We start from the raw sequence: 19,917 nt of genomic DNA on the forward strand, positions 1-19,917 counted from the left end.
ATTTAAGGAGGGGGGGTGTGCGGCGGCTTGGGCAAGGGGGCACCCGAGGCGGCGTCGGCTCCCGTGCCCGGGACGGACTCCGGCGGCGAGCTCCCGTGCGGGAAGAGGAAGGCGCGAGGCGGGCCGTCGGCTGGGCCTTCGGCCCAGTCGGCGCGCGGGCGTTGTTTTTTAAAAAAAAAAATAAGTTCCGCGGAAAATAATACGTAGAAAAATAAATAAAAATCAGAAAAATATGAAATAAATTTTCCCCGTCTAGTTAGAAAATCTTGAATAGGGTGAACATTTATTTAAGTCAAAATAAGTATTTTGGGAAACATGCAATATTTTTAATGCAATAAAAATTGCAAATAAAATCCAAATAAATTCCAAATAATGTTTTTAACATTTTTCCTCCAGTATTTCAATTGTTTTGGAGAAGTCATATTTTCTCCTCTCGTTTATTTAAAATGAAATATTTTTTCGGAGAGAAAAATAATTAAAACCACAATCCTCGTTTGAAAAATCAAATTTGAAAATTCGAGAAAATCCCCAACTCTCTCCGAGGGTCCTTGAGTTGCTTAGGATTATCGAGGATTTGTCAAAATGCAACAAAACATGATATGCAATGATGGTCTATGTATAACATTCCAATTGAAAATTTGGGATGTTACACTTACTTTTATTTCAGGGGTGTGTTGTGCTGAGCCCCCAGCAGAACTATGTTTATGTTCTTTCTCGTTATTTTAACTCTTTAGTACGTACAGTAGTACTAGTATGTCTTACTATTGTTCTTCTTGTAGTTGGTACTGCTGCTCGTATCTTCGCGTTCCTACTGTACTTAATATGTATTAGTTGTATAATTTGGGTCAGTCGATTTGTGAAAGAAGTTCGTCAGAGCGAAGGAAGAAGACGGCAAAGAAGCTACTCCAGTATCTATATTAGGGTTGCATGGTGCCCATGATCTATCTTATGAGTGTTGGGTGTGGAATGAAGTTCCCCGAAAAAAAAGGATCGTGCCCGGGGTTAAACAGATGGCAGGGGTGGGGGAGCATGGCGGTGGCAGGCGGTTCACGGGAGGGCGGGGCGGTGGCGGCAGGCGGTTAGGCGTGTGGCGGGCCTGCGGCTCGATGCCTGAGAGAGAAGATGAACAATGCATTAATTTCGGAGGTTGAAGAAGCCCTTCTGGCCGTCCATGTTGCATCCAATGGCTCACAAGAGTTGACTGACCCAAATTGTTCCTTCAGATTGCAGGATCCACATGGCATTCAAGACCTCGAAGGTAGATTCCGCGTCCGCACCCCGTTTGTGGGCTCAGCGTGGGCGTGACCGGCTTCCGCCGTGACAGCCACCATGCGCGCCTCCTCCGCGCGGGCGGAGACAACAATGACATGCTAGCTCCTCCTCGCCGGCGTGCTGGAGCACGCGCTTGTCCTCCTCTTCGTATGCTGCGTGCATAGACGCGGCTCCACCAGCTGCTCGCGTGCTTGGCAGCGCGGTGGCATCGTGAGGAGGGACTGCAGACGACGTGAGCGGGCGAGTCTTCGGCTTCATGGCACAGGGATGGTGGGGACACGGCGGTGATGGGCGAGAAATGGTCGGCCGGAGCAAGCGGGCACCGGCGTGCGCAACGGCGGTGGTGACATATTGATGAGTGCGCGTATGGGAGCTTAGTTTAGTTTTGTATAGGGTTGGTCAAACTTAAAAGAACACCGTACTATTACACATACCAATTAGACTGAGGCAGCACTTATACTACCATATTAGTTAGCACATCAATGATACGGAATCCTGTGCAAGCACGTGCACCGCGGCCGCGCGGTCAATTGAATGGTGCATCACTGTGTCGCGCTCGAAGGACATCCACCGAACCTTTTTGTGTGTGTGAAAACAATCCCCGAATATTACTCAACTTTTTTTTCCTGGAAAAGTTCTTCACGCTGCAATATTTCCATATATTTGAATTTAGCTTTAGTTTGTGTTTATTTGGATTTGGACGTTTTAGGTGCGCCCTAGTTTTTTGTAATACTGATTCTGTGTGTGTGACTGAGAGAGAACGTGTGTATGTGTCCATATGTGTGTTGTGGCGGAAGGGCAATGTGGAGACGGTGTGCGTGTGATAGAGGCATAGAGAGGTGTGAATGTGCAAATGATCATGCATGAGTGAGACATAGAGATATGCCGATACGTTGTGTATACATGAGAGAACGATCTTCTATTTGTACTTTTGTGTGTGCGAGAGAGAGAGAGAGGAGCATCCGTAACACAACAACCATCTCTCTCGATTCGTCCATCCCTCGCACGATCGCATGTAACACATGCATCAACGCACACATTTTGACAGCCTCACCCGGCCCATGCCCACCTCAAGGCCTGCACATCGCTCTCTATCTCGCACGCACAATATCTTCATGAAAACCTTATTTAGCATGTAGCTTTCCATCACATACACACACATTCTCTCCATAGGTTTGATTTCTCTCAATATCTGACACACACACACACACACACACTCCCCTCCCCCGAGCACACAATTCATCCCCATCCAAGGTTATATGGCGACCACTATCGCTTGTGCTTCTCTGCACCCCAGCATGCACACCACCTCAACCTTCAAAGAGGGCATCGAGGAGATCGAAGACGGCGACCACACTGCACTAGAGAATGTGGGGCCATTTGGAAGTAGGATGATGTGACGACGGCTGACTGACTCCTCCCCTCTCTCTCTCTCCCGCACAAAATTACCAATCCCTCTCTCTCCCACACAAAATTATAAATCCCTCAACCCACGAGATCCTTCCCCTCTCGTCCATGTTTTTCTAGCTCTCGCATCAAACCTGTTGTCTCTTCTCCTTCGATGTGTACAAAATCCGTATGCACACGCATCTCACGTATATTACATGTCTCCATCTTAATAACAGACCTAACTTCTTCCTCTCTCTCTCTCTTGTTAGGTTTGTCTCCTACTCTCTCGCCCACATACATACAATCTTTCCCGCCCTATCTCCTCCATCTTCGCAAGCTCTCTCTACCCGTTTCATTCACACATTGGGATGTGTTCAAAATGTAGCTTTTATAATGGATCATGTAGAGTTATGGTTGGTTTTGTTGCATCCTACAAAGTAATAACTATGAAATGCATTTAGATTTTCATTTGACTGGGATTATGTGAGTTTGAGCATATTGTGAAGTACTATAGACCTCGTATACATCTTGGAATTCAACAGTGATTCTAACTATTGAATTGTATAAACCATTACATTCGAAGCCAGTAGCCTAATATATTTATTTCACGATTACAACAAATGATTAATTCACTACAAACTAAGAAAACAAATGTGTACTCCCTCAGTTTTTATTTAAGTCCGCGTATTAGCATTGGTCAAAGTCAAGTTTTGTAAACTCTCACAAAGTTTATAACAAAAAATATTAGCATATACAATAACAAATAAATACCATTAGATTCATTATTGAATGTATTTTAACATCATACATATTTTTTATGGTAAATGTTTATATTTTTCTATAAAATTGGTCAAACTTTAGGAAGTTTGACTTCTGTCAAACCTAATATGCAGAGTTAATAAAAACGGAGGGAGTACTAGTAGTTACTAGTACTAATAACTACTAATACTACTCGCTAGTTGCTTAGCCCAATCACCCAACACACCACACGGGGAGTTCAGTGTCACAAAATTTTGAGGTCGGCGGGAAAATCTCCCGCGACCCTGATTCGAGCAGTGCAAAGTTACCATCATACCCTTCAAAACAGGCCTACAGATGATGCTTGGTAGGTGCTGTTTTGGTAACTTCAGGTTCAACCTACCCAGCCAACCCTACCCCGGCACCCAGAGTAGTACACCTGAATACTCCCCATTTTCTATCCCCACCACAAAATAGAATTCTCCACGGCACCGCAACCTTCGTGCTCCTCCCCTTCTACATCGGCGCACTCGTCCACCGTAGCGCATCTGCCTGATCGACGATGTCATATGCCACACTGGAGCCAGACCACCATCATTGTCGTACACGGAGCCTCTTCCCCGGCACTGTCTTCCATGGTCTCGGATCTGCTTCCCAGAAGCCAACGTCAAGCGCAGAAGCACCACCGTCGTGGACAATGAACTGACTCCCGTTGCCGACCATGATGCACAGAGGCCGCCGCGACCATCGTACTCCTCCTCGATTGGTAATGTGTGTATTGAATCTCTTAGTAGTACATGTGCAGTTCCAGTTTTGTTCATACCTACCCTTCAAATTTCCTGGTTGCTATTGTTCCCATAAAAGTAATTGGTTATAGCTTGCATTGTCCAACAGGATATCACCTTGTAATTGTGAGTCGCTCCTGTATCGCGCTATGGTTGGGTAGGTTCTTCATCTGCAACCACTAGTGTGGCAAAGGATGGAAAGTTTTTTAGAACTAGCAAGATGCCCATGAGTTGCACGGAACATCAAGATGCATTTGTATGAGTAGTTTATCTTGTGGGAGAAAAGGATGAACGAGGGAAGGCCTTATTTGCAAATGTGGAGAGGGGTGTGGGTATCTTTTTGCAAAATCGCCATAGTTTCCTTCCTATCAATCAGATATAAATCGGACGGCCTATATTGCAGGATGGCAGGCACACCATCATCACCAACTTTGTTTTTTATCAGAGTAGTAGATATATATATAATATATATAAGAGATATATAAGATATAATAAGTAGTGATAAAAATAAATATATAATATAACATATATATATATAATATATATATAAGAGTAGAGAAGAGAGTAGAGATAGCAGGGATGTCGGGAAAGGATCACCCGCGCGGGGGAAAAAGCGGCCGGGCGGGCGCTAGTTTTGGCGTGTGGCGTCCGACGCGGTTTATAAAATCCAACGCCCTCCCACAGCTCTGTGCCTCACCATCGCTCTCTCCCGGCTCTTTCTCGCCTCGCCGGCGCCGCGCCACCATGCCGCCGCGCCGCCGGGAAACTTGGGGCTACCGCGGCGTCCTCACGCGCCCCTTCCACGGCTTCTCCGCTGAGATCCGGTTCCGCGAGATGCGCCTCGGCCTCAACACTTTCGACACCAGCCATGAGGCCGCCCGCGCGTACGACGTGGCGGCGTGGCGCCTCCAGCGGCCTCGTAGGGAGATGACCTTCCCCAATGTGGCGACGCGGGAGCGGACGCAGGAGCTCACGCATCTGCAGTGGCTTATCACCGACGAGGATCGTCGTGATAACCGGAGGCGGGAGCACTGTCACCGAGATGGACGGGGAAGCCATGGCGCTATGGCACCAACGCTTCCCGCAGGACATCATCAATGAGTGCGAGTTCTACGCTCAAAGGAGGGAGGAGAGGGAGAAGAGGAGGGTGGAGCGAGCCGCCTATCCCGAGGACAGACGTACGCGGAAGGCGGCCGCTCAATTCAACATCAAGCTAGGAGCAGCGTCGCCCTGGGACTCCGACGATGATCGGTATCTTGACACCTACATTGAGATGTCGGAGGAGGACATCACCTAGGCGGAGTTGGACGACGAGGAGTAGTTGAACTATCTATTTTTTATCTATCTATCTATCTATGCTATATCTATGCTGAGAACTATCTATGTATATATCTATGCCAGTATTGACTCGGAGTCGAATGTGTATCGAGTCAAAGTAGAAAGGAGAAAAAAATATAGTGCGGCCTCTGGAGCCAGCACTCCCTGGCCCGCAAAAACTGGCTATTCTAGCACTGTAGATGCTTTTTCAACGCGCTGCGCATTGCGCTTCTGTTGGAGATGCTATAACAGGGCAGATGAGTGCTTTAACGTTGCCCACAAGATGCGTGAGTATTACTATATTTTTCTTGCCAGGTTGAGATTTTAAAACCACGAGTGCTAACATGCAGAGGAGCAATGAAGACCAAACACGGGATATTGGAGACATCTTCAAGGAACGTGGCAAGTTAAAGAGGAGCTGCACCGAACCTGTAAAATGAGCTTTGGTAAGTAACACCCTTTCAATTACTTGTTGGGGAACGTAGTAATTCAAAAAAAATCCTATGATCACGCAAGATCTATCTAGGAGATGCATAGCAACGAGACGGGAAGAGTGAGTCCACGTACCCTCGTAGACCGAAAGCGGAAGCGTTATGTTAACGTGGTTGATGTAGTCGAACGTCTTCACGAAACAACCGATCCAAGTATCGAACGTACGGCACCTCCGTGTTCAGCACATGTTCAGCTCGATGACGTCCCTCGAGCTCTTGATCTTGTAGAGGGTCGAGGGAGAGTTCCGTCAGCACGACGGCGTGGCGACGGTGTTGGTCATATCATCCACGCAGGGCTTCGCCTAAGCACTACGACGCTATGATCGCAGGAGTAAACTGTTGAGGAGGGCACCACACACGGCTAAGAAACAACTGTTGTGCTTTTGGGGTGCTCCCTGCCCACGTATATAAAGGAGGGGGAGGAGGAGGCCGACCCAAGGGGGGCGCGACAAGAGGGGGGGAGTCCTACTAGGACTCTGTTCCTAGTAGGATTCGCCCCCCTTTCCTTCCAATGGAGAGGGGGGAAAGGGGAAAGGAGGGAGAACAAGAAGGAAAGAGGGGGGCTGCACCCCCTCCCCTTGTCTAATTCGGATTGGGCAAGGGGGGTGTGCGCCACCTCCCGTGGTCTGCCTCCTCTCCTCCACTATGGCCCAATAGGCCCATTAACTTTCTCGGGGGGTTCAGGTAACCTCCCTGTACCCCAAAAAATCCCCAATCTTCTTGGGAAGCATTCTGGTGTCTATATATAACCTTCCAATATATCAATCTTTTCCTCTCGACCATTTCAAGACTCCTCGTCATGTTCGTGTTCTCATCCAGGACTCCGAACAAACTTCGGTCACCAAAACACATAACTGATAATACAAATCGTCATCGAACGTTAAGCGTGCGGACTATACGGGTTCGAGAACTGCTACCTCTTGAGCACTGTGTTGGTTTTTCCCTTGAAGAGGAAAGGGTGATGCAGTAAAGTAGCGTAAGTATTTCCCTCAGTTTTTGAGAACCAAGGTATCAATCCAGTAGGAGACCACGCTCAAGTCCCACGCACCTACACAAACAAATAAGAACCTTGCAACCAACGCGATAAAGGGGTTGTCAATCCCTTCACGGCCACTTGCAAAAGTGAGATCTGATAGAGATGATAAGATAATATTTTTGGTATTTTTATGATAAAGACTAAGAAGTAAAGATTGCAAAATAAAAATAGATTGGAAACTTATATGATGGAAAATAGACCCGGGGGCCATAGGTTTCACTAGTGGCTTCTCTCAAGATAGCATAAGTATTACAGTGGGTGAACAAATTACTATCGAGCAATTGATAGAATTGAGCATAGTTATGAGAATATCTAGGTATGATCATGTATATAGGCATCACGTCCGTGACAAGTAGACCGACTCCTGCCTGCATCTACTACTATTACTCCACACATCGACCGCTATCCAGCATGCATCTAGAGTATTATGTTCATAAGAACGGAGTAATGCTTTAAGCAAGATGACATGATGTAGAGGGATAAAGTCATGCAATATGATATAAACCCCATCTTTTTATCCTCGATGGCAACAATACAATACGTGTCGTTTCCCCTACTGTCACTGGGATCGAGCACCGCAAGATTGAACCTAAAGCTAAGCACTTCTCCCATTGCAAGAAAGATCAATCTAGTAGGCCAAACCAAACTGATAATTCGAAGAGACTTGCAAAGATAACCAATCATACATAAAAGAATTCAGAGAAGATTCAAATATTGTTCATAGATAATCTTGATCATAACCCACAATTCATCGGATCTCGACAAACACACCGCAAAAGAAGATTACATCGAATAGATCTCCAAGAGAATCGAGGAGAACTTTGTATTGAGATCCAAAGAGAGAGAAGAAGCCATCTAGCTAATAACTATGGACCCAAAGGTCTGAGGTAAACTACTCACACATCATCGGAGAGGCTAGGCTGTTGATGTAGAAGCCCTCCGTGATCAATGCCCCCTCCGGCGAAGCGCCGGAAAAGGCCCCAAGATGGGATCTCACGGGTACATAAAGTTGCGGCGGTGGAAATAGGGTTTTGGCTCCTGTGCTGATCGTTTGGGGGTACGTAGGTATATATAGGAGGAAGAAGTAGGTCGGTGGAGCCACGAGGGGCCCACGAGGGTGGAGGGCGCGCCCAGGGGGTAGGCGTGCCCCCTGCCTCGTGGCTTCCTCGTTGGTTGCTTGACGTCCACTCCAAGTCCTCTGGATCACGTTTGTTCCAAAAATCACGTTCCCGAAGGTTTCATTCTATTTGGACTCCGTTTGATATTCTTTTCCTTCGAAACACTGAAATAAGCAAAAAAACAACAATTTGGGCTGGGCCTCCGGTTAGTAGGTTAGTCCCAAAAATGATATAGAAGTGTATAATAAAGCCCATTAAACATCCAAAACAGAATATATAATAGCATGGAACAATCAAAATTTATAGATACGTTGGAGACGTATCAAGCATCCCCAAGCTTAATTCCTGCTCGTCCTCGAGTAGGTAAATGATAAAAACAGAATTTTTGATGTGGAATGCTACCTAGCATATTTCTCAATGTAATTTTCTTTATTGTGGCATGAATGTTCAGATCCGAAAGGTTCAAGATAAAAGTTTAATATTGACATAAAAATAACAATACTTCAAGCATACTAATCAAACAATTATGTCTTCTCAAAATAACATAGCCAAAGAAAGCTCATCCCTACAAAATCATATAGTTTGCCCGTGCTTCATTTTTGTCACACAAGATGCTCTCATCTTGCACAACCCCGATGACAAGACAAGCAATTGTTTCATACTTTAGTAATCTCAAACTTTTTCAACTTTCACGCAATACATGAGCGTGAGCCATGGATATAACACTATGGGTGGAATAGAATATAATGATGGGGGTTGTGTGGAGAAGACAAAAAAAGGAGAAAGTCTCACATTGACGCGGCTAATCAACGGGCTAGGGAGATGCCCATCGATTGATGTCAATGCAAGGATTAGGGATTGCCATGCAACGGATGCACTAGAGCTATAAATGTATGAAAGCTCAAAAAAATAAACTATGTGGGTGTGCATCCAACTTGCTTGCTCACGAAGACCTAGGGCATTTGAGGAAGCCCATTGTTGGAACATACAAGCCAAGTTCTATAATGAAAAATTCCCACTAGTCTATGGAAGTGACAAAACAAGAGACTCTCTATCATGAAGATCATGGTGCTACTTTGAAGCACAAGTGTGGAAAAAGGATAGTAGCATTTTCCCTTTTTATTTCTTCTTTTTATTTCTTTTTTTGGGCCTTCCCTTTTTTTTTATTTTGCCTTTCTCTTTTTTGGGGACAATGCTCTATTAATGATGATCATCACACTTCTATTTATTCACAACTCAATGATTACAACTCGATACTAGAACAAAATATGACTCTATATGAATGCCTCCGGCGGTGTACTGGGATGGGCAATGAATCAAGAGTGACATGTATGAAGTAATATGCATGGTGGCTTTGCCACAAATACGATGTCAACTACATGACCATGCAAGGCAATATGACAATGATGAAGCATGTCATAATAAACGGAACGATGGAAAGTTGCATGGCAATATAACTCGGAATGGCTATGGAAATGCCATAATAGGTAGGTATGGTGGCTGTTTTGAGAAAGATATAAGGAGGTTTATGTGTGATAGAGCGTATCGTATCACGGGGTTTGGATGAACCGGCGGAGTTTGCACCAACTCTCAAGGTGAGAAAGGGCAATGCACGGTACCGAAGAGGCTAGCAATGATGGAAGGTTGAGAGTGCGTATAATCCATGGACTCAACATTAGTCATAAAGAAATCACATACTTATTGCAAAAATCTACAAGTCATCAAAAACCAAGCACTACGCGCATGCTCCTAGGGGGATAGATTGGTAGGAAAATACCATCGCTCGTCCCTGACCGCCACTCATAAGGACGACAATCAAAGAACACCTCATGTTTCAAATTTGTTACACAACGTTTACCATACGTGCATGCTACGGGACTTGCAAACTTCAACACAAGTATTTCTCAATTTCACAATTACTCAACTAGCACAACTTTAATATCACTATCTCCATATCTCAAAACAATCATCAAGTATCAAACTTCTCCTAGTGTTCAATGCACTTATATGGAAGTTTTTATTATATCCATCTTGGATGCCTATCATATTAGGACTAATTTCATAATTAAAGCAAATTACCATGATGTTTAAGACTCTCAAAATAATATAAGTGAAGCATGAGAGATCAATAATTTCTATAAAATAAAACCACCGCCGTGCTCTAAAAGATATAAGTGAAGCACTAGGGAAAAAACTATATAGCTCAAAAGATATAAGTGAGGCACATAGAGTATTCTAATAAATTCCGAATCATGTGTGTGTCTCTCAAAAGGTGTGTACAGCAAGGATGATTGTGGTAAACTAAAAAGGAAAGACTCAAATCATACAAGACGCTCCAAGCAAAACACATATCATGTGGTGAATAAAAATATAGCTCCAAGTAAATTACCGATAGACGAAGACGAAAGAGGGGATGCCTTCCGGGGCATCCCCAAGCTTAGGCTTTTGGTTGTCCTTGAATTTTACCTTGGGGTGCCTTGGGAATCCCCAAGCTTAGGCTCTTGCGAATCCTTGTTCCATAATCCATCAAATCTTTACCCAAAACTTGAAAACTTCACAACACAAAACTTAACAGAAAATCTCGTGAGCTCCGTTAGCGAAAGAAAGCAAAACACCACTTCAAGGTACTGTCATTAACTCATTATTTATTTATATTGGTGTTAAACCTACTGTATTCCAACTTCTCTATGGTTTATAAACTCTTTTACTAGCCATAGATTCATCAAAATAAGCAAACAACACACGAAAAACAGAATCTGTCAAAACAGAATAGTCTGTAGTAATCTGTAACTAACGCAAACTTCTGGAACTGCAAAAATTCTACCAAAATAGGAAGACCTATATAATTTATTTATTGATCTACTGCAATTGGAATCAGTATTTTATCACGTTCTGGTGATTTTTAACAATTGTTTTCGTGAACAGAAAGTTTCTGGAATTTTCAGCAAGATCAAATAACTATCATCCAAGAAAATCCTATAGGTTCAACTTGGCACAAACACTAATTAAAACACAAAACCACATCTAACCAGAAGCTAGATGTATTATTTATTACTAAAAAAACCAAAAAGCAAGAAAATAAAATAAAATTGGGTTGCCTCACAACAAGCGCTATCGTTTAACGCCCCTAGCTAGGCATAAAAGCAAGGATAGATATAGGTCTTGCCATCTTTGGTAGGCAATCCATAAGTGGCTCTCATAATAGATTCATAAGGTAATTTAATATTATTTCTAGGTAAGTGTTCCATGCCTTTCCTTAACGGAAATTGGAATCTAATATTCCCTTCTTTCATATCAATAATTGCACCAATCGTTCTAAGGAAAGGTCTACCAAGAATAATAGGACATGAAGGATTGCAATCTATATCAAGAACAATAAAATCAATGGGCACATAATTCCTATTTGCAACAATAAGAACATCATTAATTCTTCCCATAGGTTTCTTGATAGTGGAATCCGCAAGATGCAAATTTAAAGAACAATCATCAAATTCACGGAAACCTAGCAAATCACACAAAGTTTTTGGGATCGTGGAAACACTAGCACCCAAATCACACAAAGCATAGCATTCATGATCCTTAATTTTAATTTTAATAGTAGGTTCCCACTCATCATAAATTTTTCTAGGGATAGAAACTTCCAATTCAAGCTTTTCTTCATAAGATTGCATCAAAGTATCAACGATATGTTTAGTAAAGGCTTTATTTTGACTATAAGCATGAGGAGAATTTAGCACGGATTGCAACAAGGAAATACAATCTATCAAAGAGCAATTATCATAATTAAATTCCTTGAAATCCAAAATAGTGGGTTCATTGCTATCTAAAGTTTCAACCTCTTCAATCCCACTTTTAACAATTTTTGCATCAAGATCTAAAAACTCCGAATTTTTCGGACGCCTTCTAACTAAAGTTGACTCATCTCCAGTCACGTCATTATCAAGATTCATATTGCAAAACAAAGATTTAATAGGGGACACATCAATAATTTTTAGATCTTCATATTTATTCTCATAAAAAAATTCTGGTTTGGTGGCCATCTTATTAACTAAGGTGGCCTGCTTATCCAAAATTTCAGCTATTAATTTTTCAAGATGAGCAATCTAAGATTTCAAACCATAAAATTCCTTAGACATGTGATCAAGTTCTTTGTTCATATACTCCATAAAGCCTTTTTGTTCTTTGAGCTCGTTTCTAAAGAAATTATTATGCTCAAATTGTAAAGTCATAAAGCTTCTGACGTTGCTTTCAATCTCTTCCAACCTTTTAAGGTGAAGATCACCAAATCTAGGCAGGGCCATAAGGGCAACAAGCAACAAGAGGCAAGCGGAAAAGAAGCGAACAGAAAAGAGGGCGAATAAAATGGCAAGGGTGAAGTGGGGGAGAGGAAAACGAGAGGCAAATGGCAAATAATGTAATGCGAGGGATAAGAGTTTGTGATGGGTACTTGGTATGTCTTGACTTGTGCGTAGACTCCCCGGCAACGACGCCAGAAATCCTTCTTGATACCTCTTGAGCACTGCATTGGTTTTTCCCTTGAAGAGGAAAGGGTGATGCAGTGAAGTAGCGTAAGTATTTCCCTCAGTTTTTTAGAACCAAGGTATCAATCCAGTAGGAGACCATGCTCAAGTCCCATGCACCTACACAAACAAATAAGAACCTTGCAACCAACGCGATAAAGGGGTTGTCAATCCCTTCACGGCCACTTGCAAAAGTGAGATCTGATAGAGATGATAAGATAATATTTTTGGTATTTTTATGATAAAGACTAAGAAGTAAAGATTGCAAAATAAAAATAGATTGGAAACTTATATGATGGAAAATAGACCCGGGGGCCATAGGTTTCACTAGTGGCTTCTCTCAAGATAGCATAAGTATTACGGTGGGTGAACAAATTACTGTCGAGCAATTGATAGAATTGAGCATAGTTATGAGAATATCTAGGTATGATCATGTATATAGGCATCACGTCCGTGACAAGTAGACCGACTCCTGCCTGCATCTACTACTATTACTCCACACATCGACCGCTATCCAGCATGCATCTAGAGTATTAAGTTCATAAGAACGGAGTAACGCTTTAAGCAAGATGACATGATGTAGAGGGATAAACTCATGCAATATGATATAAAACCCATCTTTTTATCCTCGATGGCAACAATACAATACGTGCCGTTTCCCCTACTGTCACTGGGATCGAGCACCACAAGATTGAACCCAAAGCTAAGCACTTCTCCCATTGCAAGAAAGATCAACCTAGTAGGCCAAACCAAACTGATAATTCGAAGAGACTTGCAAAGATAACCAATCATACATAAAAGAATTCAGAGAAGATTCAAATATTGTTCATAGATAATCTTGATCATAAACCCACAATTCATCGGATCTCGACAAACACACCGCAAAAGAAGATTACATCGAATAGATCTCCAAGAGAATCGAGGAGAACTTTGTATTGAGATCCAAAGAGAGAGAAGAAGCCATCTAGCTAATAACTATGGACCCGAAGGTCTGAGGTAAACTACCCACACATCATCGGAGAGGCTAGGTTGTTGATGTAGAAGCCCTCCATGATCAATGCCCCCTCCGGCGGAGCGCTGGAAAAGGCCCCAAGATGGGATCTCATGGGTACAGAAGGTTGCGGCAGTGGAAATAGGGTTTTGGCTCCTCTGCTGATGGTTTGGGGGTACGTAGGTATATATAGGAGGAAGAAGTAGGTCGGTGGAGCCACGAGGGGCCCACGAGGGTGGAGGGCGCGCCCAGGGGGGTAGGCGCGCCCCCTGCCTCGTGGCTTCCTCGTTGGTTGCTTGACGTCCACTCCAAGTCCTCTGGATCACGTTTGTTCCGAAAATCACGTTCCCGAAGGTTTCATTCTGTTTGGATTCCGTTTGATATTCTTTTCCTTCGAAACACTGAAATAGGCAAAAAACATCAATTTGGGCTGGGTCTCCGGTTAGTAGGTTAGTCCCAAAAATGATATAAAAGTGTATAATAAAGCCCATTAAACATCCAAAACAGAATATATAATATCATGGAACAATAAAAAATTATAGATACGTTGGAGACGTATCAAGAACTATGTAGACATGACTGAGACACATCTCCGGTTAATAACCAATAGCGGAACCTGGATGCTCATATTGGCTCCTACATATTCTATGAAAATCTTTATCGGTCAAACCGCATAACAACATACGTCATTCCCTTTGTCATCGGTATGTTACTTGCCCGAGATTCGATCGTCGGTATCATCATACCTAGTTCAATCTCGTTACTAGCAAGTCTCTTTACTCTTTGCGTAATGCATCATCCCGTACTAACTCATTAGTCACATTGCTTGCAAGGCTTATTGTGATGTGCATTACCGAGAGGGCCCAGAGATACCTCTCCGATACACGGAGCGACAAATCCTAATCTCGATCTATGCCAACTCAACAAACACCTTCGGAGACACCTGTAGAGCATCTTTATAATCACCTAGTTATGTTGTGACGTTTGATAGCACAAAAAGTGTTCCTCCGGTATTCGGGAGTTGTATAATCTCATAGTTAGAGGAATGTGTATAAGTCATGAAGAAAGCAATAGCAATAAAACTAAACGATCATTATGCTAAGCTAACGGATGGGTCTTGTCCATCACATCATTCTCTAATTATGTGATCCCGTTGATCAAATGACAACACATGTCTATGGTCAGGAAACTTAATCATCTTTGATTAACGAGCTAGTCATGTAGAGGCATACTAGGGACACTCTGTTTGTCTATGTATTCACACATGTACTAAGTTTCCGGTTAATACAATTCTAGCATGAATAATAACCATTTATCATGATATAAGGAAATATAAATAACAACTTTATTATTGCCTCTAGGGCCTATTTCCTTTAGTCTCCCACTTGCACTAGAGCCAATAATCTAGATTACATAGTAATGATTCTAACACCCATGGAGTCTTGGTGCTGATTATGTTTTGCTCGTGGAAGAGGCTTAGTCAATAGGTCTGCAACATTCAGATCCGTATGTATTTTGTAAATCCCTATGTCTCCCTCCTTGACTTGATCGCGGATGGAATTGAAGCGTCTCTTGATGTGTTTGGTTCTCTTGTGAAATCTGGATTCCTTTGCCAAGACAATTGCTCCAGTATTGTCACAAAAGATTTTCATTGGACCCGATGCACTAGGTATTACACCTAGATCGGATATGAACTCCTTCATCCAGACTCCTTCATTTTCTACTTCCAAAGTAGTTATATACTCCGCTTCACACGTAAATCCCGCCATGATGCTCTGCTTGGAACTACACCAACTGACAGCTCCACCATTCAATATAAATACGTATCCGGTTTGTGACTTAAAGTCCGAATCAGTGTCAAAGCTTGCATCGATGTAACCATTTACGACAAGCTCTTTGTCACCTCCATAAACGAGAAACATATCCTTAGTCCTTTTTAGGTATTTCAGGATGTTCTTGACCACTGTCCAGTGATCCACTCATGGATTACTTTGGTACCTCCCTGCTAAACTTGTAGCAAGGCACACATCAGGTCTGGTACACAGCATTGCATACATGATAGAACCTATGGCTAAGGCATAGGGAATGACTTTCATTTTCTCTCTATCTTCTGCAATGGTCGGGCATTGAGTCTGACTCAACTTCACACCTTGTAACACAGGCAAGAACCCTTTCTTTGACTAATCCGTTTTGAACTTCTTCAAAACTTTATCAAGGTATGTGCTTTGTCGAAGTCCAATTAAGCGTCTTGATCTATCTCTATAGATCTTGATGCCCAATATATAAGCAGCTTCACCGAAGTCTTTCATTGAAAAATTCTTATTCAAGTATCCTTTTATGCTATCCAGAAATTCGGTATCATTTCCAATCAACAATATGTCATCCACATATAATATTAGAAATGCTACAGAGCTCCCAGTCACTTTCTTGTAAATACAGGCTTCTCCAAAAGTCTGTATAAAACCATATGCTTTGATCACACTATCAAAGCGTATATTCCAACTCCGAGAGGCTTGCACCAGTCCATAAATGGATCGCTGGAGCTTGCACACTTTGTTAGCACCTTTAGGATCGACAAAACCTTCTGGTTGCATCATATACAACTCTTGTTTAAGATATCCATTAAGGAATGCAGTTTTGACATCCATTTGCCAAATTTCGTAATCATAAAATGCGGTAATTGCTAAAATGATTCGGACGGACTTAAGCATTAGTCAACTGCTTGAACTTGTCAAAAAACTTTCGCAACAAGTCGAGCTTTGTCGACAGTAACATTACGGTCAGCGTCAGTCTTCTTCTTGAAGATCCATTTATTCTCTATGGCTTGCCGATCATCAGGCAAGTCAACCAAAGTCCATACTTTGTTCTCATACATGGATCCCATCTCAGATTTCATGGCCTCAAGCCATTTCACGGAATCTAGGCTCATCATTGCTTCCTCATAGTTCGTAGGTTCGTCATGGTTAAGTAACATGACCTCCAGAACAGGATTACCATACCACTCTGGTGCGGACCGTACTCTGGTTGACCTACGAGGTTCGGTAGTAACTTTATCTGAAGTTTCATGATCATCATCATTAGCTTCCTTACTTATTGGTGTAGGAATCACTGGAACAGATTTCTGTGATGTGCTACTTTCCAAATTGAGAGAAGGTACAATTACCTCATCAAGTTCTACTTTCCTCCCACTCACTTCTTTCGAGAGAAACTCCTTCTCTAGAAAGGATCCATTCTTAGCAATGAATGTCTTGCGTTCGGATCTGTGATAGAAGGTGTACCCAACAGTCTCCTTTGGGTATCCTATGAAGACACATTTCTCCGATTTGGGTTCGAGCTTATCAGGTTGCAGCTTTTTCACATAAGCATCGCAACCCTAAACTTTAAGAAATGACAAATTAGGTTTCTTGCCAAACCACAGTTCATATGATGTCGTCTCAACGGATTTAGATGGTGCCCTATTTAACGTGAATGCAGCTGTCTCCAACGCATAACCCCAAAATGATAGCGGTAAATCTGTAAGAGACATCATAGATCGCACCATATCTAATAAAGTACGGTTACGATGTTCAGACACACCGTTACGCTGTGGTGTTCCAGGTGGCGTGATGTCGGGGGTTTGATGCGACATATGCCAAAGGATGTCTAATCATGATGGGGGCTAGTAAGACGTCGCCGGTGCCAGGAAGCGGGATGAGGCAAAGACATGCACGCCGGCGAATCTTACCCAGGTTCGGGGCTCTCCGTGGAGATAACACCCCTAGTCCTGCTCTGCGGGGTCTCCGCATGATCACTCAAGCAACAATGGTGGCTACAAACTTGCTCCTTGAGCTGTTTCTCTAGAGGGGGAGGAGAGCAAGTCTAGCCCTAGCTTCCTCTCTCTATGTGGGTGTGTGGGTGAACAAGAGGCTGAACCCTTTGCATGGGTGACCTGGGGGTTTATATAGGCCTAACCCCCAAGGTTATAATGGTAATCCGGCCGGGTGTGGGCCCGAGCCATCAGTGTCTCTGGTCGCAGGCTTCTCCGCTGGCCGGTGGGGCCCGCCGCCTGTAGGGTCCCGCCGGCTGTCCGGTACTTGGCCGACAGGCCGTACCTGCCGCTTGCGGGTCCTGCCGGCTACCTGATACCGTAGTAATGCAGCTAATGATGCGTGCTTTGTCGGGGGAGGCGTGGCTCCAGTGCCGCCGCCTGGCGGGCGTTCACTGTAGCCATTCCCCATATCGTCTGATTAATGGCGCATGGGTTCCCAGGAGGGGGAGGGCCGCCTGGTCATCTGTCAGCTTCTACCGAGCCGGCTAGCCAGGGACGGCCGCCTTCTGGTCTTCTCGCTGTCAGGTGGTGCTCGCCGCCTGTGGGCCGTACCGACAACCCGTTGTGGGGGCGCAACCCCCTATGACAGTGGCGACGTCAGGGTCAGCATGGCTACAGTGTCGCGCCGAATGGAGGAGCCCGCTTGGTACGGCGTACTGTGGCCCTGCTAAGCCCTAGGCTAGGGGCGGCGAGGCGTGCTATAGCCATGCCCCGTCTTGTCGTATTTATGAAGGTGCAGATTCTGAGAGTGCTTGGGGCCTCCTGCTGGGAGCCGGCCTCTCTAGAGGCCGCCTGCCAGGAGTCGGCCCATCTTTAGGCCGCCCTCTGGGCTATGCCGCCTTCTAGCAGCCGGCCGCTTGGACCACCCGGCGGGAGAAGGCGGTGCTTTGGTCCTGAATTCTTGAGGGGCGCAGTCGGTCCCGATATCTTGAAATGCCATGGGGAGCTGGTGAGGCTACCCGTGGCTAATTACTCCAACAGTAGTCCCCAAAGCTGCTGGGGCGCTGTAGCTGAAAGTGACGTGGGGCCGCAGCAGCTTCCTACCATGAGTATTCTGTTGATCTGGCTTCTTCTGACTCCCGGAGCGCCGACTGCCAGGAGTCGGACACAGCCAGGCGGCCACCTGGTGGTTTTCGAAACATCGAGGCGGGAACCAAGCGGCGCGCTAGCCTAGCCCTAGGCCAGCTGCCGGTTATTTGCGCGTAATGTGGCGCCAGTAGGCCAAGGGTCCTGCCATCCCACGCACGCGATGGGATGTGGCCGCAGGTCAGGGCCCGCCACTACCGGGCCTCGGCCCTCGTGCGGATCCGCTGCGGCCGAAGCGGACGGTTGGGTTTCGGGAGCGCATTTACCCCGCGCCTTCTACTGCGCGGTTACTGCGGGGACGTGGGCGCAGTTAATCCCACGAACCCCATGCCCCGCCCCCTCGACTTCACAGCCCAGGGCTACAAATAGGGGGAGGAGGGGGGACGACACTAGCACGCGCGCCCACCTCCTCCTTCTCCTTGCTCTTCTTCTTCCTTCTCTCCGCCGCCACCGCACCCCCGCAGTCTCGCCGGAGCGCCGTCGCGGCTTCTTGTGGCCAAGTTTTTCTCCCCCGCGGCGCTACTATTCCGCCGCAGATCCGCTCCTCCTCCACCGTGTCGCGCTTCCATCTAGCCTTCGACATCCATGGCGCACGACAAGGTGAACTCCGGCGCCTGGGACGGCTCCAACATCCAGCAGGACCACCTCAACTTCTTGCGCGACACAAGGCGGCTGCTCGACGCGGGCTATGTTGAGGCGCGCGTCCCGCCGGGGAGAGAAATCACGCCGGTGCCGAGGGATGGCGAGCGCGTCGTGTTCCGGACGCACTTCCTCCACGGCTTCGGCTTGCCGATCTGCGGTTTTCTTCACTCCTTCCTCGAGTTCTACAACCTCCAGCCGCACCACCTCACGCCCAACACGGTGGTGCTGCTGTCGGCCTTCGTCATGATGTGCCAAGGCTACCTCGGCATTCTCCCCACACTCGAGCTGTGGGGGGAGTGTTTCTACACCAAGCTTGGAGTCGCCGCCAAGGACGAGCCGGCCGAGTGCGGCACCTTCGTCGCTGTGCGGCGCCCAGGAGCCGGCAACCGCTTTCCCCCCATCACTCTGATCCAGTCTGTCAAGCTTTGGCAGAAATCGTACTTGTATGTGAAGAACTTCGACCCGGCGGTGGACTTCCTCAACTTGCCGCCCTATGAAGCCGGCCTGCCGGCTGAACCGCGCGCCAGCTGGACATACAAGCCGAAGCATCTGTCGGCCGCCGGTGCTGCCGCTGTCGCCAGGCTCGAGGAGATGACGGACTTGGAAGGCCTCCAGGCGGCCGACTTGCTGACGGCTTTCGTGACGCGCCGGGTTCTCCCCCCAGGGCCGGCCTCACATGATTTGTCAGATGAGTGGCCACTGGGACCCATGCCGGCTGTCCACC

At 45.5% G+C, this 19,917-nt stretch overlaps 1 pseudogene; it reads left to right on the forward strand.

Annotated features, from left to right (window-relative positions):
* The first annotated feature begins 4,928 nt into the window (after window positions 1–4,928).
* LOC123171119 (ethylene-responsive transcription factor ERF105-like) lies at window positions 4,929–17,954 on the forward strand (annotated as a pseudogene).
* The last annotated feature ends 1,963 nt before the right edge of the window (window positions 17,955–19,917 follow it).

This window comes from Triticum aestivum, chromosome 7D, assembly GCF_018294505.1.
Source record: "Triticum aestivum cultivar Chinese Spring chromosome 7D, IWGSC CS RefSeq v2.1, whole genome shotgun sequence".
Lineage (NCBI taxonomy): Eukaryota > Viridiplantae > Streptophyta > Magnoliopsida > Poales > Poaceae > Triticum > Triticum aestivum.